The sequence below is a fragment of the Trachinotus anak genome, unplaced genomic scaffold (genome assembly GCF_046630095.1).
Source record: "Trachinotus anak isolate AG129_WGS33_773 ecotype Australia unplaced genomic scaffold, CSIRO_AGI_Tana_v1 ptg000009l, whole genome shotgun sequence".
Taxonomy (NCBI): domain Eukaryota; kingdom Metazoa; phylum Chordata; class Actinopteri; order Carangiformes; family Carangidae; genus Trachinotus; species Trachinotus anak.
The window spans coordinates 16,312,684-16,339,202 of record NW_027273860.1 but is presented as its reverse complement, the minus strand read 5'-3'; the positions used below and the strand labels follow the sequence as shown (position 1 = coordinate 16,339,202).

The following is a 26,519-nucleotide window of genomic DNA, read 5'->3' as shown; positions in this document are numbered from 1 at the left end:
ACCTCACAAAACATAATTTCAGCCTTCTTGAGAATTGCTCAAAGGAATCCCTTCAAAATTGGCACAAATGTCCACTTGGACTCAAGGATGAACTGATTAGACGTGACCTCACAAAACACTTTTTAGCCATTACTCAAGACTAAATTATGACATAATTTCAGAAAAAGTATTAATTTTTTACGTGACTCTAGATAAACAAGGATGTAATCTGAAATTCTAATCTGAGTTGCGGAGGCACACAATCACGAGGCGGGTTAGTTCTAGTTACAATCCATTCACACGCTGGCAATAAAAAAGGCATTACTACATGTAAATTGCTTCTCATTCTTACATATAGTGCCTGTATATTCAAAGGTAGATGCACAAAATACTACATAAATATATTTTGGGAAGCTGTATTCCTAATAAATGAGTGAACAAAACATATTTTTTGCTGATTGGGTTTTTTTTTTGTTTATTGTTGACTCCCACAGTAGGTCATGGTGTTCCTCTGGCTACAGGTGAGGTCAGGTCCATGGAAGCAGCCCAGTTATGTTTTGATAGGTTCAGACTGGTTCTTACTGTTTCCAGTGCTCCCAGTTACAGTTTTATGTGTCTTGGCATGGATGGAATATTGCATATTTATCATGCTGGAGTTGAATATGTGTGTTTGTGTTTTTTGGGTCTATGTCAGAGTGTGTTCACTGACTGGTGTGTGTGTGTGTGTGTGTGCGCGTGCCAAGGAGTGTGTAATGAGAGGCTGAATAACAAAGTATCAACATGAGGTCTGCTTTTCACAGAGCCAAGAGTAGCCCTTTCCAAACACACACACACACACACCGGGGTGGGTGAGGCTTATTGGTATTCACACTGGCAATGCACTGGACTCCCTAAAGTCAGCTTTACACCTGCTACCCATGTGGGTGTTCAGAGAGAGTTTGTGATGCCTCACCCAGGAAATTGAAAAACAGTTCTAATCCAACCTCTCAGGAGCAAGCACACACACAAAAGTATTTATTTTTTACTCAAGCTACCCACATTTTTAACACTGCACACACACAAATTGAAAATCAGAGAACATGAATGATGATGCCACATCATCATCTACAGACGCAAACACACACACACACACACACACACACACACACACCCACATACCTACAATCACACACTTTAATCCACCCATGTTCATCCATCTGTTTAACTGGCTCCAAACAGGGTGAATGAATTCTGATTCATCTCTCACTGCCCACCAGCTACTACAGCACCAGCAGACTGTCTCCTCCTGCCTCTTCTCTCTGCCTCTCTCACACACACAGGATCACAAAGCATGCTCTCTGAAACCACTCTCACTGTGTGTGTGTGTGTGTGTGTGTGTGTGTGTGTGTGTGTGTGTGTGTGCAGTTATGAGAGGCTAACACACCGGGCCAGACACCACTTACCCCTACCTGTCATCTCCAAACACTGATGAATGGACCCAGCTAGCTGACACACACACACACACACACACACACACACACACACACAGATATCGCGTGCAGTAGAACAAAAAATACTGTACATTCAGAAGTAAATTGTCCCAGTCCTTTAATAACCATATTTAAGATATTAAAGAAAGTTTGTTTGTATTAAGTGTTTACTCAAAAGTTTATATCACCCAATGTGTCAGATTTTTTAAACTCTGAAACATCAGCCCTAAAATGCTTGAATTGATCAAGATCTATTAAAACACCTGCAATAAACCATTATAATACATAATATAAAATTAGATTTCTTCTTTTATTTTGTCGATTTTGGGTGTTTGAGTGTAGTGACAACTGATTTCAAAATGTTGAAAAATGTTTTTGAAAATGATAATAGTTGTTATATCTTAAAATATACATATGACTTAAGCTTTTCTATGGAGAAGAAGCCAATCAGAGGCGAGAACCAGAATGGTAACAAATTCAAAATGTCTTGTCTTAGGAACAAAACAAGGCACCAGAGTTTGTTAAAAGCCGCGAATAGTTCTGCCAGTTGTCTAAATAGGCATTATTTTTATGGCGCCTGTCAGCTGTTGGCACGTATGTAACAGAATTTGAAGCTTGGTGATTGGATGTTTCTCACCAAAATGCACTGTGAGAGCTTCAGACGTCATTCTTCACTTCATTGTTATGTACACAAGGCCATACCTTTTAATTTTGAGCATTTCATGTCTATACAGACTGTGGGAATGTGCTAAATGTGAGTCACCTTAAGTTTAATTAATGGACTTGACGTTGCAGAGACATGGGTCATGCCTCCAAATGGCTCATCTCATTCTGCAACTTTATTTGATATTTTATCTTTCATAAATTCTATCTATTCAGTGTTTCTTCACAAACTGTGCTCTCATGGTAACAAAAACATAGATCATCATGAGACTCTCCACTGACGGACATTTTAATATATTTTTCAGTCGGTGTCTGAAGATGCAAAAATCCTCCCACACCAGGTTGGAGTGGTCTCTCCAGCTCTCTAGCTTGCAAAGACCGCATTTAAACAAGAGTGATAGGCAGGAGAAATAAATCCTTAGAGGATGACACACTGATCTGTCAGAGAGATTTCTGTCCACTTTCTTGTTCTGAAGCAAAAACACAGTGGGTGTGACAGGTATAGCGAGAAGATGACATGAAAGAAAATATGGAAGATAAAATGTAAATTTAGCAATCAATCTAATGTAATGCAAATGAATACTCCTCTGCATGCTTGGCTTCATTTATCATTTTACCAGAACAAGTGTAGGATTACATTGCTCTCCTTAGCTGAAAAGCTGGGACTAAGTATTGGTTGTCAGCTGCAGTCATCTACTGTAGATATTGTGCTTAGGTTAATAAAGAGCTGCACATCAGCTTAGAAACATTTCCCGTGCAGGAAACCATATATGTGAACATATGTAAATATTACTCTGGAGTTAGTAGTTGCAGCATTGAGTCTGTGTCCTTTCCTAAACTAGAGAAAAATAATTTAGACAGAATATCTATAATGTATTTGCAATGTATTGATTTTTCTTTTATGGAAGCACTTTTCAAGAAAAAACGATTTTTGAAATGCACAGGGACTGAAAAAAATCTTTCTGAAAGCATATGGTTTGGTTAACACTGATTCCCTTTCTTCCATGTTATGCTTCTCTTTGGAGGGGCACAAATGACCGAGAGAAAAACTTGGGGCACACCCAGGGCATGCTGGAGGGGCCAAATCTCCCAGCATGCCTTGGAGCATTTGACGCATCCCCGAGAGGAGATGGAGGAATTTGCTGGGGGTTACAAGAAGGCCATCTGGGCTGCTCTGCACAGGCTGTGGTCATCAAAATCTCCAGAGCAAGATCAAAGATCAGATCAAATACATTGATTTTATCTGTCCACCCATCCATCTTCTAACTGACCGTCCTGGTCAACCCTGTGGTTGTCACAGGGGGTGCACCCAGACATTTCATTGGTGTGACGCCTTTCAGGACCTGGATCGATAACCTATAAATAATTGAGAATTATTATATTTATATGTAGCATTTCTGTTTTAACCAGCACAGCTTTTCTAACCTTTACGGCATTGGTCACATGAGCTACTCAGCCAGCCACTGCAACTCAAGTGACGGAGATACACAAAGGGGAGGGAAGACTCGGTAGACAAGACATGTTGAGATTGTTTATTATAAAGATTGTTGAGACTGTTAAGATGTGAAATGGAGTTAACAAAAAAGAATAAAAAAAGGAAACTGCTACATTTTTTAGGCCTAATTTATTTTTGTAAAATTAAACACTTAATTTTAAAATGCACATCTTTCTAAAGCGCTCTGTTATGTATTTATTACAGCTCTTATTTTCCTTAAAATGAAAAAAGAACATACAATTATTATTTGAGGTGATTTATTATCCCTGTAGTTCAAGCCCCTCTCGACCTTTGCTTTATGAAATGTTGCCTAACTCTTTGAATTTTAACTGAATAACCTGTTGTAGGAGTAAAATATTCCAAGAGACAAAACTAAATTGGTGGACCCAAAATTTTTTTTTATATAATCTGTTTTTCTGTCTAGAAGATTTTAGTAAACCAGGAGTAATCCATGGTTTGTTTGGGTTTAACTGTTTTATTTCTATTAGAAATACATACAGTTATTGTAACAATACATAAATATATTCATAAATGCCTCATAGGCAGAACCTACATCTGCCTTTGTAAAGACTTAAAATGATATTTCCCAGGAACTGTTATTCTCAAGAGGATAAAAAGGAAAGAGGTCACTTCATACCTCACATGTCCAATTAGACCACATTTCAATGGCTCCTCAAACTTTCCACTGCGATGTGCTCTTTGTACCTCTGTGTGTGTTGGATCCATCTTTAGACATTCAGAGAGAAGATCTCCACTTTCAGTTCAGAATCCTTCCATGTTCTGTCTTTTCATCAGGTATGCCACCAATCACTGGCATTTGATCCTCCAAATAATCAATTTTCATGAAAACTTGTTCTGAAGTATTGCGAAGTGTCTCTAGACCCTCTGAAATGGTTTTGATCATAGCCAGGTGGGAAGCATTTACCTTAACAGGGTCATCCCTTCGTGCCTGCACATACTGGAGACTGTTCCTAATTGCCTGGACATCCTTAACATCTGTACAGAGTGCATTACCAAGACTGATTTGTAGCTTTTTTCTTCATCATCAATAAGATTAAAGGCTTTTAAAGATGTTTTTCTGTCCTGTAATTCACAAACCATCAACAGAGACACAGATTTTTCTTCCACATGGGGATATTTCCTTGGTGCCATGTTAACAGCTGCACTATAACAAAGAGATATCCTGTGCCAGACATCTGCTGACAATAAACTCATTTCTCGTAGTGGACAGAAACAAGATTGTTGCATCTGTGTATCTCAAACAGTCCATGCATTGGAACCTGAGCAGGCCTGACTAGCGTAAACCTGCTTTCACATTTCTTTCCAAATATCAGTAATCCAGTTAAGATCAGATGCAATCGTTGGTTATAATGTTGACAGCGCAAACCTGGGTCCAAGTTAGTAAAGCTGGTGAAGAATTAGCCCAAGATCGCCTGGATCCTAAAAGAAGAGAACCTATATCTAGATTGTGAGTTGAGACTGGCTATGAAGTTCTAGTATGACTGGATATGAAGCTCATAAAACTGTTGAAATGATGGATTTTTAGGCCAACCCCAATCTAAACTGGCAAAAAGTGCCCTCTGAAGAAGACTGTTCCAAGGTTGAAGAACTGCACAACTACCATGATCACCTTCAGGCTAGATCTTTGAAGCTCAGAAGCTGACTGTCCCTGTGGTAGTGGAGATCCAGACTCCACCACCGAACCATCAGATTTCCATCAGATCTTATGACCCTTTGGAAGAGCCTTTGGAAGAGCCTGGCCCCTAGGTTGGGAACCAATGGACATAATTACTCATGTGTATCTTAAATAGATTAAGTATAGAGTAAGCACCTACAACAGTAAAATACTGCTTACATACTGATGCATCAGTATTAACAATTGAATAATGCTTATCAGGAGCATTTTTTTACATTATTGTATTGGTACTTTTACTTCAGTAATGTCTCTGAATAATTCTTTCCTCACTGGTCTATTGTATTGTAATAATAGATTAGATGATTTTTAGGTCAAAAGACATCTTGGTTAAAACTGGGCTACACCTAAAAAAAGTTTTTGTTTCTTTACATTACAAAACCAACAAAAGCTGATGATAAAAAAAAACAAGCTTTGAAGTCATTTGCAGCAACAAGATTTCAAGTTACTTTTCTGATATGATATGAATGCGGCATTAAACCACTGAAGCTGTAAAATCCTTCTATGCTGCAGCAGAAGAATACTTTGGTCAGACATCTGATGAGAAAAAATGTTGCGTGTCCAATTCTTCCCCACTCTCTCTCTGTATGTACGCAGTAACTCGAATGGGAAATGAAACCTCATGAATATTCATATCAGCCCAGCTGCATATTTAACCCTGAGTGTGAATATATATGTGTGTGTGTGTGTTTTTAGAGAGAATGCAATGGTCTGTAAATACGCTAATGCCCTGTAATCATGACAGTCAGCCATACTGATGTGGTCCCGACAGGACAGAGAGGGAAGGTCAAGAATTCATTTGTCAAAACATGAGCTCCATCCCTAGATAACCAACCAGACCCCCACATAACAGAAAAAGGCTGATGTAAATACATGCAGTCACTCATAAACAGACACGTTAGAGTATAGCGTACCAGGACAGGGTTCAGCTCAGCTCCTAGTCTGTGAGAATCAGAATCGGAATCCATCATCTCCACATACAGGGCAGCAGAGCAGAGAGGACTTGTTGATGGCCAATCTCTTTGTGTGTGTGTATGTGTGTGTGCACAGTAAGTATATAGAGTGTGTGTATATAAGGAGAAGAAAAAGCATCACCTAACACGTTTTAATAAAGATATGTGGCTCGACGCAGCATATGATATTATGTGGATTGAAAATAGTGACTGTGTGTGTCTTTGTATGAGTATAGTATGTGTGCTGGGCAATGTTCCCTCTAATTTTTCATGTGTCTGGGCATACACACAAGCTCCCTGAGCACACTGAGGACGATTGTGAGCAACACCAGATGTGCACGCTGTGGCCACACACCAGTATCACACCTGATCAACACCTGGGATCATAGCAAGTTACATGGCTTATTAAAAGAATCAAATTACAGCAGCAATTTCCATTCGTTTACTTTTAATGTAAGTGATTTGGCCCACTTAAAATGAAATGCACTGTTGTTAGCTAGCTAACTTGCACGGCACCGCGGCACGTATGGGAAGGGCACCTACGCAAGCAATGTCAATGCTATGATTGGCTGCGTAGCGTAAGTGAACCGTATCGCATCATTGGCTGGACATCTGTCACTCACTGTGTTACACTGCAAAAAGTTACAGAAAAAAAATGTTATTGCTCTAATTAATTTACAGTTTATGTTGAATTTTATTTTATGCGCTGTATAGATTTTCTTGTGCGCTGAGAATGTGTGAGCAGTGCGTGATTGCGCAAGCGCGCAGCTTAGAGGGAACAATGGTGCTGGGTATTGTACAGTTAAAACATTATCCATGTGCAATATCCAAAAAGCAGGAGCTGCAATTTTTGTTTTTTTTTTTATCAAGGTAAAACATGTCACAACATACCACAAAGAAAGCACTGTGGTGGTACAGAGATGCCCAAATCATGCTCATAGTCTCCAGACATAAACAAACATGCTTGTTTGGTACAAGCCCCAACAAAAAGTTTACTATAGCCCCTTTTCCACCTGTCAAAAAACCCACTAAGACCCACTAACGTCTTTTGTCGGCAATGGAAAAGGGTTCACTCGGCTTTCACACCTGGGTCAAACAACTCAGCATTGATGTAAACACAAAACCTGGGTGAACACGCTAATTTTTGCCTCTTTCCCTGCTGTTATGTCTTTCAGAGCTCACAGACACAGGCCTGTCACCTGTACAGCACGTTACTGTTACACCAGAAAGTCTACGGCCACATTGACCTCGGGGATTAAAAGATGAGCTGCAGCTCCAAAAGTTTTAAAAACACACAATCACCCATCGAAACATTTCATACATAGGCTCCGACACTATAACAGGCTTCTGCCAGTTTGCAGGGCAGCTAGCAGCTCACTCTTCCTCCACTGCTTCTGCTCTAAGTTCATGTGGTGACATTGCTCCTTGCAGTGGAAAAAGATGTCAATTGGCTTTTAAAAGCAGATTTACCTGTGTTTAAAAAACCCACTTATGCCCATTAACTGGTGGGAAAAGGATATTTGTCCAGTATACTTTGTTTGGGGCCAGCACTGGAGACTCAAACACATGCCAGTGCAGTGTCGGTATCATCAATAGAAGTGCTCCTTGTCAAAAGATAACATGCCTCTCATGAGAGGAATCACATGTTCATCCATCACTCAAAACTTCATCATGCCTGGTTTAAATCACTCTGTTTCAATTACAGTTTGTGCTTTCATGTGTTAGTGTATGGATGTACAGCATTTTAAACCTTGATACATTTGTGGATTGGTTGCTGGGATTTGGTTCAACATTAGAGGTTATGACCCCTGTTTCCCTAGTTTATTTGCCAATCCAGCAGTAAAAATGCTGTCAAAAGATATCACAGAAGCTTCTCCTCCTTTCCATCAATGGCCTGTCACTTGGGGATAGTATGTTCTCTGCATGTATTCATGCTTTGCTTGATGCTGTATCCCTTTTTTCCATTCCTTAAAGTTGGTGAATTCACCACTTCCTTTGAGTTGACCTTCATTCTTGTCACCACAGTCTTCATCTTAAGCATTCCTAATGTGGAGATGCTTGCTCTGCAATCGTGGCTCGCATTCTCCCTTTTGCTCTTTCAAATCTGTGATAAATTACTTCCAAATTAGACCAATCACTAGCTCCTTCTCTTAATTCTCATTCCAGGGAACATTACCTCACCAAAACCTTTGTTTAACTATTATTTAAAGTAAGTCTTCATCAAAAACAACCTATTCCCTCTGCATTATTCAAGGAATTCTTTTAGGATAGATGCTACTACTTCTACAGCCAATCAAGACATTTTATCTTCCTCTTTGCAATGGGCTGATAGTCATCTTCTACCTACACCTCCTGAACCTGCCCTGACAACAGTGCTGTTCTCACAAATTAAAGATGCACGTCATGGCCAACCTTAGCAGTACTCAAAACATCATGTACTCATTCACTCACATTTACTCCCATAGACTTCAATTATGTATTGGTCATTTTGGCAACAATCAGGTTAAGGTGACCTCATCCATTCAACATGGTCATCACAACCTCAGCATGGTTCACTTGGCCTCATGCATCACTCATGGCACTTTCCGTTTGGTCATCAGACCTTAATTTCCGTTGACATTACTGACTGTTTGGTAACCGGACCTTACGTTTCTGTTGTTCCATTTTATTTAAGTTGGTCCTCGCTGACCGTAATTTCTGTTTGGTCTTATGACCTTTTGTTTCAGTTTGGTCCTTGTTGACCTTTTATGATGTTGTACATACTGACCTTAAATTCTGTTCTGGCATTCAGCTCACGTATCATTTTAGGACTGTCATAGCCTCACTCATCACTTTATGATCAACACAATCTCATTCATTGTATTGTTTAATATAACAAATGCATCATTAATAATTTTCTTTCCAGCATGCATTTTTCTGTTTATGATTTTCTTATCACATAATTTCCTAGAAATGTATTGCTGCCTGATGAGGTAAGGATTGAGTCCTTGAGCCTGAGACTTCCTTTCCATGGGAAAGCAAATTGGTTTGTTGTTCCTCTCCTTATTTCCTTACTTTTCCTTATTCTTTTTGAAGGTTTGCTGTGCTACACATGGCCTTTCAAATGTGATGACATCATGATGGAGTCTAATAACCAAAGACTCCTCTCTCACTTTTCTCTTCGTCTTTGTGTACATGGGAATAAAAAAAAGTATTTGTTCAGTCAGAATGAAGTCTCTCCTGATTGAAGTGAAGCTCAGCCTAGGTTCAATCAGGAAGACTATCTTGATGCCTCATTCATTGACAGTTCTCTCTCTCTCTGCTTCCTCTAATCAGCTGACTCAGCTGTGTATACAGTAAATCAGATTTTGCCATGGTTTCAATCAGCCAATCATGCTGTTGCTGTCAAACTTTAAACCTGCTCTCCTCTCTTCTGCTGTCAGCTGTCTTTTAAGTCTGAATTGCTGCAACCCTCCTCCATGCCATTCACCTTCAGTCCTCATATCCAGTGCCCAGGTTGAGCTCATCAGAATCAACTCCTCATCACATCCAGATCTTCACCATTCCCATCAGTCCACCACTACCATCACCACTACTGTCCACACGACCACTGGGGGGTTTATTATACTCCGCTCAGCTTCACAACTTCTTCAAATATGATGATGAAAACTGTTTTGTGTAGAATTTTCAGGAGATCAACAATCATCTGAACCACTGGATTATGTCAATATACTTTCTTGCATTGAGTTGCATACAGGTATGCAGGTGTAAATAATAATAATAAAGCGACTGAGAGTATATTATTAGGCAGAAATAGTCATGCCAATTTGGCTTGAAAGACTCTACTCTCAATGCTAAAGCAAATGATGAAACCATTCACGACCTTTAAGTTGGAGTTGTGACTGAACCATGAATAGGGGTACCGTAGTAAGGTCAGATGGGTTTTGTTATGTCGTGGAATTTGAACGGATTTTTTTTTTTTTTTTATTCTTTTTCAATTTCCTATGCACATATCAAGTCATCCTCCTAGGGAGAGGAACAGTAACAATACAACAGTCCAATGGCTCTTTATAAGCTGTAAAACATGGGTGCAGAAGTGGCCTAAAGATTTGACTCCACATTCACACAGATGGGCTTAAACATTGGACACATTACAGGATGCCTCTCATTGTCAACTAAACCTTTAAGAGGATGCAACTTGGGAAGTTGAGAAAGATTCAACTTCATACAAAAGTTCCCTGGCTTGCAGGAGCAATAACGAACCACACTGGTTTGATTCCCTTTTGAAACTAAAGCACACATTTGTCTCCTCTCTCAGTTAACTATGTAAAAAAATCTCAAGGAAGAAAATTGTCATAGTTTTTCAGTTCTCTTTAATGAGCCACTGGGACTTGAAGAAAAGCAGTGTGTGGACACATATCAGTCAGGAAATGAACTTCTTCTTCATTTGCCAGTACAGTAGCAACATGGAAAATGTGCAGTTAAATACAAAATATTACAACTGTTGAGAGGCTGATTTAGAATAGTTTTCTTTTGTTGTATTTTATGCTTTTAATCATTTACTGGCATCTATAACAGTGAAAGTGTCCTTGTGTTGTACTATAGTGGTTGTAGTATGTAGTAGTTCATAAGTTGCCTGTAGACAGTTTGCTGCTCCATCTTTTTTCACTTTAAAAAAAAAAAAAAGGTGGCAGCCAATCCAACAGGTCAATGACAGCCACATGGCTAAAGTTTCTGTGGTTGCCGTGGCCAGACAGCGACCACGTTTCTTTAGTATGGAAGTCTGTTTGAAAGCACCCTATCATGGTTGTAGTGAAAGTAGTAGAACCAGCAAGCAGAGTGTGTGACTTTTGAACTGTATTTGACTCTCTTGTATGACCTGATGGCTGCGTCGTTAGTTTATTTATGAGTTAGCTGAATACGTGTACTTAATTGGAACAATGTTAATATTTTATTGTATTGTCGTAAAATAAAGCAAGGTAACATGGTTAAGCCAGTTAGCCTTCTCTACTGCTAACCACATAATCATCCTAAGAATAAAATACCATTGTAGCTGTTGAACTATGCTATGCTTACTGCTATGTCTGCTACACTGACATTAGTCTCTGTGACTAGAATATATTGTTTTTCTATATTAGAGTTAATTAATGAGTTGCAATTGAGTACAGGGCATCTTTGTGTATTTGTTGCTGTGGTTTATTTTACCTGCTCTCATAATTCTGTCCTGTTACTTGAAGTAAATATAATGTAACAGTTCAAATGTGTTCAGTGGTGAAATCTGCCAGGCTGAGCTGCTGCTTCAGTTCAACTGATTGATGTTTTCCTCTTTTACATTGGAGTTTTAGGGCACAGGGATTTTAAGATGCAACCTGGGAGAAAATTAAGTTAATTTAAAACAATTGAAAGTGAAAAACAATAATTTAAAGCAAAGATCTCCAGAAAATCAAATTGTTAAATGATTTATGTGCATATCATAAAGTTCCAAAACCCAAGAAAAGGTAGAGGCTGCTGGATTCAGATAGATTTGAATTCCCTCGACTTTTAAATTCATTAAAATTTTCTTCCTGAAATTTAAATCTGAATTTCAATTTTATATTCCGTTCACAGCTTCAATACTAATTAATTTCAAACTCGAGAACTAACGAGTCTGAGGGGCCACTCAGACTGTGCAGACCTTCACTTAGGCTAGTGTCAAACATACACCAAATCACAGAGAAAGAAATATTCAAATTCAACAAATGATTCAGATTTACCACAGAACTTAATGGATTCTTCCCTGGCCCATGCCACATCCCTCCACCAAGTTCAGGCGCTTTCTGAGTAAACCTGCTAACAAACAAACAAACAACAAACACTGGTGCAAACATAACCTCCTTGGCAGAGGCGACTCGTACGCATGAATGTGGTATGCAGGTGGAGAGAGACCTTTTGCTGAATACATGCCATCTAACCGCACACCCCCGACTGTACACACACATACACAGTCATGTATCTCCAAGAAGACCCAAACAAGCAGCACATGATTTAATCTTCATATCTCTGATGAAAATGTTGCTCTATCTGTCAGGGACTGAACAAACCCATCTTCAACAAACAGACTGCAGCGGGCTGTGGGCTTATCAGGAGAGGGTGGACACTTCGCCTGGGGCTCAGAAAGATAGCTTTCTCTTTTGACCTGTGACCCCTCACAATATGAATATTACGCACACACACACACACACACACACACACACACAGTGATGGAACACAGCCAAAATGTAAATAGGCAGGATGAGTGGCCTGCAGATATCTCTTCCACAGCTTCTGTCTCTGTCTCATTTGTCTGTAAATAAACCCTAACATAAACTGTAAATAAATAAATGTGTTCAGTACAGAGAGATAAGGAAGACAGAATAAAATAGTTATTTTTAACCTTTTTTTTTCTTTTTTTTTCTACCATTAGCTGCCTGTAGTTGTACTGAATGATACGTAGCCTTCAGCTGAACTGCACAGTCTTGTCTCTCTTTTCTAGTCAACTCTGAATCAACCCTGTGATGAACCTGCTACAACAACTGAAAGCAAACAACCTCAGCCTTACAGGATAAGTCAAGTTTTCAAGTCTAATACAACACTGACTGACTTGATATTGGTTAGTGATTGCAAGAGTTTGGCCTTGTTTTTTCATACTGACCATGAAGGAAGTCTTTGAAGAGCGAAAACATGTAAGACATGAGATAAGAAATCTCTTTGGTGGATAGCTTCCAAAATAAGTCTTTTTTTTTTCAAAATTTCCTCTCTACATTTCACTATACAGTGTTTTTCTTGATGAGCCTTGGTGGAGGCAAGCAACCGGACACAAAGCTGCTGTACTGTTTTTTACTACCAAGATGAAGATGCTGATTTAACTTGGAGAGACAGAGCGCTGCCTGAAGAAATGAAGATGAAGAAACACTTAAACATGTCTGCCAGGTTGTAAAATGAATATCTGGTCTGGCAATAAAACATCAGCTCATAACTATGAAAGAATTATTATTATCACTATGTAAAGAAACTCATATCATTTGTTTAAGGTTAGAGAAATCTATGGTTTTAAAGAGACAGGACATGTTTACTGTGTTAACACTAAATCCCACAATCTCACTAACCTTTACCAGAGTGTTTCTGTTGCCTTCTAATGTGGCTGGTGTGTACAAGTGTAGATCAAATCTGTGCATCTGAATATTTCATGAATGAGGTTTGTATCAGGCTTGTTGTGGTCAGCTGTTCTGGTGACACCTGGAACATCTGCAGCGCTCTGAGTATCTGAATGCTGAGCTGAGCATTATTTTTCTAGTATTCTGTCTCACTATATTCACCATCTGACTGTCGAGGTGAATCACAGTTCTTCTCTTATTTACCTGAGGTGAATGATATTTTCTTGCAAGCTAGCATTCTTTATCTGAGAGTTATTTTCAGGTCGGTATCTTGGATCTTGTCTGTTGTTCTCATTTGTTTATATTGATGGCGAAGAGGAGGTGGAAGAGAAGGGTGAGGAGAAGTTAAAAGAGAAAGGAAAAGGAGAAAAGGGAATAGGAAGTGCAAAATTGTCTCAAGAGAAATAACCAGGGAGCTTACTGCGGCTTGTTAGTGAGGTAATGGAAGAATCTGGCAAATGAAACAGCAAAGTTAAAGAAAAACCTGTAAAAAGCAGCAGACAGTTCAGTAATTGGATGGCCGTGGTGTTGTATGAATGTGTGTGTGTGTGTGTGTGTGTGTGTGTGTGTGTGTGTGTGTGTGTGTGTGTGTGTAGGGCTAAAACTGTACAACTTCCTGATTAGATGATCTTAGTATAGACTGCGTTAGTCCTCAAACAGAGACCTCTGTGGTGTTTTGCTTCACAAGGCTTTGTTTCACAAGCTGGAGACCTATTGACAACCCCACAAACACTCTCTCACACACACACACACACACACACACACACACACACACACACACACACACACACACACACACACACACACACAGAAAATATTTCTGGACTAGTTGAGGTAGGGAGCTGTGTGAAAGTAGGCAGGAGTATACAGTCTGAATTTATTAAGCCCACACCAACCATTCAAAGTACACCAGCAACAAGTAATGAATCTCCAACAAGAAATGAATAACTGCTGTGTTTGAGTCTCAGTCTCAGGCAGAAATATAAGAGGCGGGGGTGGAGGTAGACACCAGTGAGACAGGAAGGAAGGCAAGGCTTTGGGTGAGATGCTGCAGTAATTCTTAGGCGGCAGCTTGTGTGTTTGGGAGGATATACAATGCCTTTCTATTGTGATGGTAATTCATACATGCAAACATACAGACAGCAAGGTGAAGGACAGAAGTGTAATTATCGCTGGATTGTTAATTGATATGATTTTAGAGTAAATTGTTCTGGCACATGTTGGAATTGATTTTGAAATGCCCTTACAATAGTTCTGAGCTGGGATCTAATTTTATTATATTGTCGTATTTCATGTTTCAAGTGTAAGTGATGCTGCCACAGTGATGCTAGGCAATATTATTGAATATCGCTCAAGCCCAGTATGTACATGCTCACCAAATCTTTTAAGTACAACATCAGGGTCTGCCAAGGTTACACATTAGGTTCTATCAGGTATTAGGTATCATTTAGAGCGGCAGTCGCCTTTTCCACCCCATGACCAACTTGAAAAACTCAAAAATGTTGGTGGCCCACATCCAACCCCATACCAATATCAGAGCATTTTTTATTTGAATGGTAATAATAAAAAGTTCCAGACTGAACTTAAAGCAGGAGAAACATGTAGGAACCTCAATGTGTCTTTTTTATAGGGGTGGAGACATTGAAGACATCTGTCTCTTGACTCGACTGAGTTTTTGTTATGGATGTAATCTTGTAGTGAGCAATCAGACAGAGATAGCAAACAAGTCTACAACGTAGTCCAGGGGCAAAGTGGTCTGACCAGCGACAACACAGAAGTTCCTGTGATAGTGATAGGCCTACGAAAAAAAAAAAAAGACAGGAGTTTTTAAAGTTTTTTTATGCTTTTAGAGATCATTTTGTTTGAAAATATAATTTTTTTTTTTTTTATAATAAATTTTCAACAAATTGTACTGTTTTGCAAATGATTTGTCAGCTCACCTGCCCAATCACTGCTTTAGAGATATAACTTATTCAGCATGGAAACCTTTATTTGGACCTCCTCTGAGCCACTTCTTTAAACTCAAAACAACTGCAGGTGCTGAAAGCAGCTGTATTGATGTTGATTTATGTTTGGACACTATGTTTGATTGTGTTGGATTTGACTTATTTCCTGTTTTATTTTGTAACCACTTCCCTTGTGTGTCTCATGTTAGCTTACTTCCCGTCCTTGTCTTATGTTTTCCTCCTTGTTAATTGTCTGCCCCGCCCTAATGTGTTCCACCTGTGTTCATTTACCCTTGCCTTGCTTGTGTATTTAGGTCTCTGTCTGCCCGTTTGTCTTTGTCAGTCTGTCTGTTGTCATTGTGTGAATTCCTGTGTAATTCAGTTTCTCCAGTTTGCCTTCATGTTTCATCAGTTCTTGGTTTTTCAGTTTTTGTGTTCCTGCCTTGTTTTTCTGGATTCTTGTTTTTGTGAGTTTCTATTTTGTTATTAAAACTGCTTTTTTTTCACCTACCCCTTCTGTTGTCTGGATTTTGGGTCCTACTACCCCTGACATGTGACAATTGGCCCGTTAAAAGTGGACAAACAGCCTTTTCTGTGACACCAGCAAACCTTTAAAATACTCTCCCTATGAAAATGATGAACTGCACTGCGTACAGCACTTTAAAAATCAAACTGAGATATTAGGCCTGGTGATTATTACATGGTGATTATTGCTTGGATAATTAGAGAGTTGAAAGTGTGATAGATGAGAATTTACTGTTAATGACATAATATGGATCTTAAAATGATATTTATAAAAGCCAAGGATGACTTAAACCAGACTGCACAGGTGTGGGCTTCACACATCATCAGTCCATCAAAGAACATGAGCTTCCCAAGTGGCAGCTTCTTCTTTGCACTACTGGAGCTTAAGAGGAAAATGTATTGAAAGGACAAACAAAATAAACAGAATACAAGTGTATTTAAAATGGCTACAAGAAGGTAAACAAGCACACACCTCTAAACTGCCTTTCACATTTTTACATTCCATAAAAAAATGTATGCTATTGTTATTTTCTTATACAAGTGAAACCCTCTGGAAACCACCGAAAGGAGCCATTTGGTCTACACTGATCAGCCAGTCAGTGGTTTCAACACTGAAACCACTGACAGGTGAAGTGAATAACACTGATTATCTCGTTACACAGGCACCTGTCAAGGGGGGTGGGGGGGGATATGAGACTTCCAGTGAATTCTTGAAGTTGATCTGTTGGAAGCAGGAAAAATGGGCAAGTTTAATGATCTGAGCGATTTTGACAAAGGCCAAATTGTGATGGTTAGACAACTGGGTCACGGATCTCCAAAAAATGACAGGGTGTTCCAGGTACGCAGTGGTTAGTGCCTTCCAAATGCCTCAGGAGGGGCTCCCCAGTAGCTCTCCTGCGTACCACAAACGAGGCTGAGTCCTTACTGCAGCGGCCCAGGTTGGAATTTAGCCTGGGTAATTTTCTGTTCTCTTTCCCCTGCATTTCCTGTCATTGTCTACTGTCTCTGTCTGTTAAAAAGCAGACATGCTGAACAAAAGAAAGGACAAACGGTGAACTGGTGAGAGGACCATGGCGGCCCAAGGTCTGATGCATGTGGTGCATTACAGGGGCTACAGAGAGCCCATGCTGAACCCAAATATGCCCACAGTGGGAATGTGTGCATCCAAACTGGACCATAGAGCAATGGAACAATTTGGTCTGGTCTGATGAACCACACATCACCTACCTAAACAATGTTGTGGACCACCCCTTCATAGGCAACATCCCTGATGGCAGTGGCCATACACCCTGCCACACTGCGAACATTTCTGAACAATGGTTTGAGGAATATGACAAGAGTTTGCCTCTGAATTCCCTTATCTCAAAACAATCAAGCATCTGTAGGATGAGCTGGCAAAACAAGTCTGATCTGTGGAGCCCGCCCCTTGCAAATTCAAGGACTTAAAAGATGTGCTGCTGCTGATTTGGTTCCCACCAGACACCTTCAGAGATCCTGTGGAGTCCACATCTTGATGGGTCAGAGCTGCTTTGGCGACACGAGGGGGACCTACACAGTACAAGGCAAGTGGCAGATTGGTGTATATTAAGGACCAGGTCATCTATTCAAGATACTTTTAATTTAGTTGCCTTGTTGTAACTGTTCACTGACTTCAAGTACACTTAATAGGTAAAAAGAGAGGCATTATTTGTAATGACTTCAGTGCATTCAAACCCAGACTTATTGTCTCTCTTCACAGAACTGAAACATGCTAAACCACGAAAATGAGACAATCTAGCTTGGAAGAAGCTTTATGGAGCCATTCACTCAACTCTATCACCTGGAGGTAACGGTGAAAAATGAAACATGACACTTGTTTTCAGAATTGTGATGTTTACCTTCAACACATTATGGATCCGATGCACCTGACAAAGAGTTTACCAGATTAATGACAAATATATATATATATATATATATATATATATATATATATTTATTTATTTTTATTTTTATTTTATTTATTTATTTTTTTTTTTTTTTTTACCATTCGCAACAGCAGGGCTGGTGTTTTCTGTGTGTGAGTGTATGTGTGTCATCATGACAAAATGTGGCTCAGGGGAGACCTGCTGCAGCAGGAACTGTCAGAGGTGGTTTTGAGAGCTCTGGCAGGTGTTTACATGTCTGTCAGTGGACGGTGTGATGGTGTCACAACTATGCTAGATACAGTCACGAAACTTCACAGGTGTGTAGGTGAAATCAAAATATGAAGGCTGAGTTTGAATATGGGTGTGGTCCGACCCATGAGTCTCCAGTTTTCAGTTTGCTTTGTGTCATTTTTTTGACAGCTAACATTTGTCACACTTTTTTTTTTTTTTTTTTTTTGTAGATTCCCGGCTCCACAAAAATACACTACCATGGCAGGCTTTTCAAATCAAATGTACTTCCAGTGAAATTATTATATAACAAAGAATGCAATAAATGAACTTACTTAACTCAAGCAAGTTTCCAAATGTCCTGAAATTGACTGACATATGATTCATGGACTGTGATGGCACGCCAACTGGATTTAGCATTTTTTACCAGTTCCCTAAGTGTGACGCATATCTATGATACACAGTTACGATCCCAATGAGCATGTAGGCGTTTGATGTAAGAAGCTCAAGTCTTCAGCTTCTGATTTGTGTTGTCAGTTGGAATACCATGGCTGATCTTATTGCTTATCGATAAGGAATACGTTCGAACAAACACACAAATTATTGGAATTATCTGTGTTTTGGTGTTTTTTTGCTCTTAAAGTATGTAATTTAATCTATGAATCATATTTAGATGTAGTCTTCTTCTGCTGAGCTGTTTTACTTTTGGGTTAGTTTGTTCTTACACGTACAGTAAAATGAGGATAATGGCTCCATTCATGCTGAACAGTTTTATTGGACACAGCTCTCTGGATGTGGTATTCGTCATGCTGTGTTGTGTCAGTTTTTGCTAAGCTGCACCTCAGGAGTGCAGGTCTCTGAATAGTTGTGTGACAGGCTAATTGTTTCAGCTGATGACTGATCATTTATGTAATGATTTTTTTTTTTTTTTTTTCTTTCAGCGCTTTATTATATTGCATAATGTAGGTTAGTACAAAATCGTTACACAGTATCACAGAACAACTCTCTGCTTCTGCTCTGTGCTCCTAGATGAGACTGTCTGCCAGCCTGCAGGAAGCACAGCACCTAACCCAGACAAAAACTAATATAGCAACATGATAGATCAAATATTCATAATGCTTTCTAACAGTTGAGAGGGTCAGAAGAAGCGGCTCCAGAAACACAAACAAAACAAAGAATAAAGAATCTAAATGCAAATAAATATTTATCAGTATGTTGTCTGTTAAGGCAGTTGGTGACTAAATGCATATCTCGCTGTGAATACAAGCAAGTAGCACAAATATAGAAATAAAGAGGCTTACAGTACATGGATGCAGTGGCAGTTGCTCTTGTGTAGGGAGTTTTTATGATGCAGGTAAATCTGAATTTCTTTTGTGCTCATAGTTACTGAAAAGTGAACTGAATGGTTAAATTGTGGATAGAGCTAATGAGGTATTGCATGCCAGTATTGTCACCGGTGACTCACAATCCACCAATGATAATGCAGACTTGCAGGGGAGCCGGGGTCTCTGTTGGGCAACATAGCATCAAATGGTTTTTGAAGCAGTCCTCCTTGAAGTGACGGGCACACAGTAAAATATTTGGAGCAGTGGAGGGAACCTGGTAAAAATGAATTCCAGCCACTGAGTTCTTTGTGGTTCTGGTGTTGGCAGAGCATACAAAATAGATTTCTCCAGGCAATTGAGAACACAGTGTTTTATTTCGGCATGGCTACAAAGCTTAAAAAAAAAAAAAAAAAAAAAAAAAAAACTTTTCCTGGTCTTTATTTTAAGTAGTTGTGTGCTGTGCTGCTGTCAATCTTGCAGGGAGTGTCCAGCTTGCAGGTGAGCAGCCCTTTTTTTTTTTTTTTTTTTTTTTTTTTTTTTTTTTTTCCTGTCATGTCAGGCCTAAGGACATTAACACAAGCATCGGTTCACCAGCCTTTGTTCGGCCTTAAATGCTGAACAGTTTAGAGGTTGCTGTTTCTCAAAATGGGCTTTTTAGTCCCATGGTTTGAATGGGATGATGTGAGCAATCATCTTCTGTCTGTCTGCTGGGGTGCGCTGACAAACATGCCTTTTCCTCCTGCTCGCACAATGTGAGTGGCTGCTACAAATTGACACAAAGTATATCTTTTAAAAATGAACAAGCTGCACGCTTTTTTTTTTTTTTTTTTTTAAATAATAAAGCAATTTCTAATCTTTGTGTAAAGTTTTTTCAATTCAACAGGCTGAAGGAGTGAAAGTTGTGTTGCACATTGTTTTTGATTTGTTACCAGATTTGACATGACTTGAATTCACATCTTACATGACATCTTTGAGATGAACTCATAGCATATATGCTATATCACATTAAGTGATCTCAGACAAATGTTGTCACAGGGACCTGGGGGCACTGACTTTACAAGTCTGTTTCCAGGTGTTGGAGAGTACTTCTGCATGTGACTGAAGTTTTACAACTCTCCAGTGGGAGCTATGGGAGTCTGATAAATGTCCTTAGATGATGTCACTTGAGTCAGCATCAGATGAAGTGGGCGTGTGGATTCCTCATCGCTTCTTGATAGACACACCAGGCTAGATTAGCCACTACAAGTTTAACACACCCAAATCTCCAACTGAACTTTCATCAATCAACTTGCATTGTGGGTAATGCAGGTGTCAGGTTTAGACATGGATGACGAATGTGTAAAAAATAATAAAATGTTGCCACTTTTATATTATAGGATTGCAGAGCTAAATCGGTAGGGTACTATTTTAATGAAGAATGCTGGAAATTAATATTATTGAAAGGAAGACTTATTTTTTCTCCTGCAGGTGCTTGTTTTGCTTATAATACTAAGTGGTTACACATCATACTGTCATACTCTACTGTTAATATTATTCTATTTATGGGGAGCAGCTGAGGTTAGAAAGAGAAGGAAAAACAGGACCTTAAACCACAGAAAAATGGGGCTGACATGAGGGGCTAATTAGGTAGACTTTGATTGCTTTTAACAGCCTTGCCACGCCGACCAATGTTCTGTAATCAGAGCACATGTACAAACCCTTCCTGTGCTATCCTTGCTTGTTTTTGATGGAAGATTCAGACAAAAGAATTTTTTATTTTATTTATTTTTTCCTCCTCTTGGGTTGTGTTTTAAACATCAACGCTGCCCACGCTGCGTTGTGCATTATGAGAACAGCTTGGGACAAGATGCACATATGCATTCATTTAAAAACATCTTGATATGATAATAATGTTACACTCATTTTCATACTGGATGCATCTCATATATGCTAATTTTAATTTAATTTCAGTCTCATTATGTTTTGCTGCTCTTATTCTGCACACCCTCATAATGCTGTGATTCATTCATACTTATCATGCATTATATTCTTTTTCTCCCTATCTTATTATTATTATTATTATTATTATTGACCCTGTGACTCAGTTTTCCCATGAAGATCATTCAAAATTCATCTCATCCACACACACATAAATGCTGGCACTACCACCACTACAGTACTACACAGCTACTGGCAGCTTTACTGAAATAGTTGTGGTCAGAAGTGTCTTGCTCGAGCAGAATTTCAACTTGGTTGTAGAAGAGAAGTGGTAGAAGATAGTCTGTGCATCCATGGGTAAAAACTTAGCAAATGTTGACTTCTGTATTCACAATATTGAATGCTTTCAAGGCAAGGGTGGACATATTTTGTCAGCTGCTGTGTTGGGAACTGACACCTGATTGCCTGGCTGAGTTAGCTATATTTGTGCATTACTGAAATAAAATCATAGATGCAAGCCAACTTTCTAAAACTTAAGTGTGACAAATCTGGCATGATCACCATCACTCCCAAATCCCTCACCAAAACCACCCACAACTTCTGTCTCACTATCGATGACGCCACTCTCTCCTCCATGCATCCACAACCTTGGTGTCATCTTTTAATTGTAATCTCTCCTTCACTCACCACGTCAATCAGATCACCAGAACCGCCTTTGTCCACCTTCCCGTCCCTCTCCTTCACCGCCGCTGAAACTTTGATCCATGCTCTCATCACAGAACTCTGCTGCACATCTGCTCACCCACTCCTGTGACCACATCACTCCTGTCCTCCAGAAATGTCGCTGGCCTCCTGTCCAACAATGGATCCACTTCAAAGTCCTTCTCTTCACTATAACCAGGCCCCCTCCTACTTCACTGACCTGCTCCATCACCACACTCCATCTCACAGCCTCCGCTCCTCTGACGCCAAATTTCTGTCCACACCACTTAGGACCGAGCACCGGACCTGGGGCAACAGGGCATTTTCCATTGCTCCCCCCTCCCTTTGGATTGCTCTTCCCAAACACATCCGTGACTGCACCAATCTGGCCATGGTCAAATCATATATGATGACATTATTTTCTGTATATTCTCTAAAAATTACTGGACGGATTTCGATGTAACATTTTTTCCTATTCAGATAAAACTTTCTATACATAGATTTATCCTGGATTACATGAACCACAGGAAAAAAACAGTTGACTCATGGACCACTGCCTTTTGCACCATGAGCTGAAATGAGAATAGAGTTGGAAAAAGTTGTTACAAAAGTCTTTTTAACAACAGATATTTTTAACTTACCATAGCAGGAATATTTAGTGATTTAACATGGTGGATTTCCAGTGAGCTAGCATGTATATTTTGGTAAAAATTGTCAGCTGTTTTGATGATGTTCACTTGTTAAATTGGTTCAGGTACAGGCACCAGAGAAAACAAACTGAAAACAAAATCATAACACCTGATGGTAACAGTCTCACACAGCAGCAACAGTGTTAAACTATACACACAAATACACAGGCAAAAGCACACCGAAAAGTAAAAGAAAGAAAGGATAAAAAAAAAAAGCAAAACACTTTGTCTGACACAACAGTGTAACAGCCTGGCTCAGTAGTCGAAAAACCACATTCAGACACACAGCTGCAGAAAGCACATCCACTCCTACAGACTCAGAGAAACTGCAGCAAACAAACTGCACCTTTATGCACAATAAACTAAAACAGGCCACCTGTGTGGTTTACCTGTGACGACTGTTGGTACTGAAATAATTTCACTACAGTCCAGTTTCTGGGGAAAGCCTGAAGACAGTTCAGTCTTTGTGTCGCCACTGATGCTCTGATGTCAGGTTTTGTCTGACAGACAGCTGAGTGATATGACCGTGTTGTTTGTTATGTAGGGTGACGAGGGCCTGTAGGTAGATTTATAGTTTTTCACTGCAGCTTAATGTGAAGTACTGTAAATGCACTGCTGTAGAATAACTTAACTACCTTTAGGTTTGAGTGGAAAATGACTACTTCTATGAATATTCATTATGTCTATAATAATCATGTAATAACTATTTTATTCTTTATCTCTGTAGACATATTTTATGCTACTATAACGAGTGGACTGCTGCCAAACTAAGTTTTGTTGTGTCATAATTTGCAGTGTATCTATTAGGCCTACATTATTTGAATATGATCAGGTCAGTCAGTTTTTGCTTGTGTTGGACAGCACAGGGACATAATGCTAATCCTATCCTGGGCACAGTGGGCAGTACCTTCTCTTCCTCCTTCATCTCCATCACTTTCTCTTTCTTTTTGTCTCAATGTCCTCATCTTGTCCTGTATCTGCTCCCTCCCCAACGCTGAGCTTTGACTGATGCAGTCCTTTCATTTTCATCTGCGTCAGTGAAGAAAGTAAACACAGGGTGAATTGATATTTATATGCAAATGTCACCAGCCTCCGCTGGGATAATCTTGGAATGAAAATAAATATACAGGGGTACCTCATTTGAACATGGATTTCAAACCTTTACACAAACTGAATTGAAAGAAAAGCATTTCAACTTTCACTGACACTGGATGGATGGAATTTACTAGCCAGCATCATGATGGACGGCCACTGTTAAACATAGCACAACCGCACAGGAGCTATTGGTCTGAGGATGAATGCTATCGAACTACAAGCAGTGGGCAGGTAATATTTTCTAGCCTGTACTGTTTGTTTACATGATCGAAGCACCACTGTGTTGAGAGATGTTTTTCTAATCACGACAAGCTCATTCACTCCACCCAACACCCACCAATGACGCAGGTGATCAGATGAAAAGGTTGTGCTCATGTTGTACAATATCTTTGCAGCACCAAAGTAGCCGTAGCGTCCGAGTTATTTTAGGCAATTATTGCACGGCTTCACACACCTACAGAGGTGACCTCAATGGTGGGTAGCCAGAGTGATGGTGTGGGATCTGAGTCAGTCGTGTGGCAGCCCTGTTTTAGTAAAGATTAACTTCCTTAAACACTGCTGATTTACACAGTCTACAAGCTTTCTGTATAAGCTTCCTGCTGAGACCATTCAGTACTTTGAACCCATATACTTGACCCAATCCGACTTTGATGCTGTTGTTTCCAGCTCTCATAGGCCCTGTTAAGACCTGATATTAACATTGTCTTCCGCGATCCGTTAATAAGCGGTCAGCTCTAAGTACGTCAGTTCACGCCTGCTTTAAAATGTGCCCTTGACACTTCCTGTACCTGCCAAACAGCAGCTGGCAAACAGAAGAACAGAAGAGACTGCCTGGGAGCTTCAGTGTTCCCTAGATTTGTTGATGTACCAGTCAGACGGTAGACTCAGTGCTTTGTAGCCTCTTAGCTTGTTAGCCTAACAGCCTGTGGATATTATTATTATTATTATTATTATTATTATTATTATTATTATTATTCCTGCTTTCATGATACATGATAGTTTTGTTTATTGTAAAAAATAATACACACATAGCATTAACAAAATGATAACAGTAAAAACTATTCTTGATTTCATCAGGTACTTTCTATAGCCCACAGCTTAATATTTTGAAAGGATAATGACAAGGTTTAATGATGCTGTGTTGCTTTGACTTGATATCAGCATATCTTGTTAGTGTGCCCTACTCTCTTGAAAGGTATAAATATTTGAAACGTAACATAACCCTATGCTAGTGTCAGATTAAAACTAAAAAGACTAAAAGACTCCAGCGTCTTCCTTCCTTTAATTATAGTATTAATGCCCATTCTTCATTCAATGTGTGGAGTGTAACTACATGAATAACACAACTCTACAACACCAGTACATGTTTCTATTTTTTGTTTTTTCTTTTCGGACTTTATACTTTAGCTAGAATGAGAAACCATAATGAAAATGAGAATAGGAGAATACTTGAGAAAACCATTTTCCACCAAACAGCAGCTGTTCTCAGCAGGCGTTGGTGCATCAGCCACGCTATCATCTGTTATCTTGTCTTAACAGACAGATCTGGCAGCAGAGCAGCAGGGGGGAGGGAGGGGGTGCTGGTGTCCCAGCTGATCAGGACAAACACCACCCCCCTTTGAGCAGGACATTGTAGATCCAGCCTCACCGTGAGACATTAGAACTACCACAGTTAGACAAGGCCCCGCGGGTGGCGGCAGGGCACTGCAGACTCTCTTGGCACTCGCACAGTAATTAATTGTGAGTGATTCATTTGGGGCAGAGAGCTGGTGTAGAGACCTTTTTAAAAGAGCTGAGGAGGTGGGGAGGGATTATCTTCACCATCACACAGTCAGGATACAATCATACAGACATAGGGGATATCACAGTGGATGAATCAGCACTCACACATTCACACTACTTTTTCTCACCTATCTTTTATTATAAAGTAAAATTGTTCCCTTTATTTTGTCTTATTGGCATTGATGGTAATTATTTTTGTTTTTTATGTATGTTTGTATATTTAAAGGGAAAATTAATGTGTAACAATGACAAGATATCCATATTTAAAACTATTGGTTTATATATGAGGGCCAATTTATATAGTTGTAGACTTTATTGTTCCCGTGGGACATTACTTTAAACACAAAACTCTGCAACAATTAACACACAATTAGACTAGCAGAAATATGTAAACACAACACAACAGCAACAGGTAAAACGACATGAAAATAGGACAAAGAGCTTATGACAATGATGAACAAACAGCATAAAGAATTATAGAAAAAGAGCAGGCATTTAAAGAAAAAAAATATATTTAACACAATTACAACTCAGTGAATTATTAAGGTTAATTTCTATAATGGATAAAAGGTCACATTTAGGAAGCCTTTCTGTGTGGAGTTTGCATGTTCTCCCCGTGTCTGGTGGGTTCCCCCCGGGTACTCCGGCTTCCTCCCACAGTCCAAAGACATGCACACAGGTTAATTGGTGACTCTAAATAGCCCATAGGTGTGACTGTGAGTGTGTGTGGTTGTTTGTCTCTATTTGTCAGCTCTGTGATAGACTGGCGTCCTGTCCAGGGTGTACCCTGCCCTCATCCCAGCTGGGGTTGGCTCCAGCCCCTCCTACCACGATCTTGTGTAGATAAGCGGTATAGATAATGAATGAATGAATGAACATTTAGGAAACACTGAAGTGGGTAACAAAGCATTAAGGAAGCTGCCTAACAGTGCTGCATGATCCTCTCATATACAGGTGGTATGTTAACATACAATTCTGTCAGGTGTATGTTAATTGTTGTATC

The 26,519-nt window shown here is 39.5% G+C and overlaps 1 long non-coding RNA gene across 2 annotated transcripts; it reads left to right on the top strand.

Annotated features, from left to right (window-relative positions):
- Positions 1 to 14,264: 14,264 nt before the first annotated feature.
- Positions 14,265 to 24,772, top strand: LOC139625530 (uncharacterized). Of its 2 annotated transcripts, none has more exons than XR_011691911.1 (3): positions 14,265 to 17,436; positions 17,613 to 17,699; positions 22,028 to 24,772. It is a non-coding gene; the product is annotated as an uncharacterized lncRNA (long non-coding RNA). The 2 variants fall into 2 exon arrangements; XR_011691910.1 differs by lacking the exon at positions 22,028 to 24,772 and adding an exon at positions 18,240 to 19,869.
- The last annotated feature ends 1,747 nt before the right edge of the window (positions 24,773 to 26,519 follow it).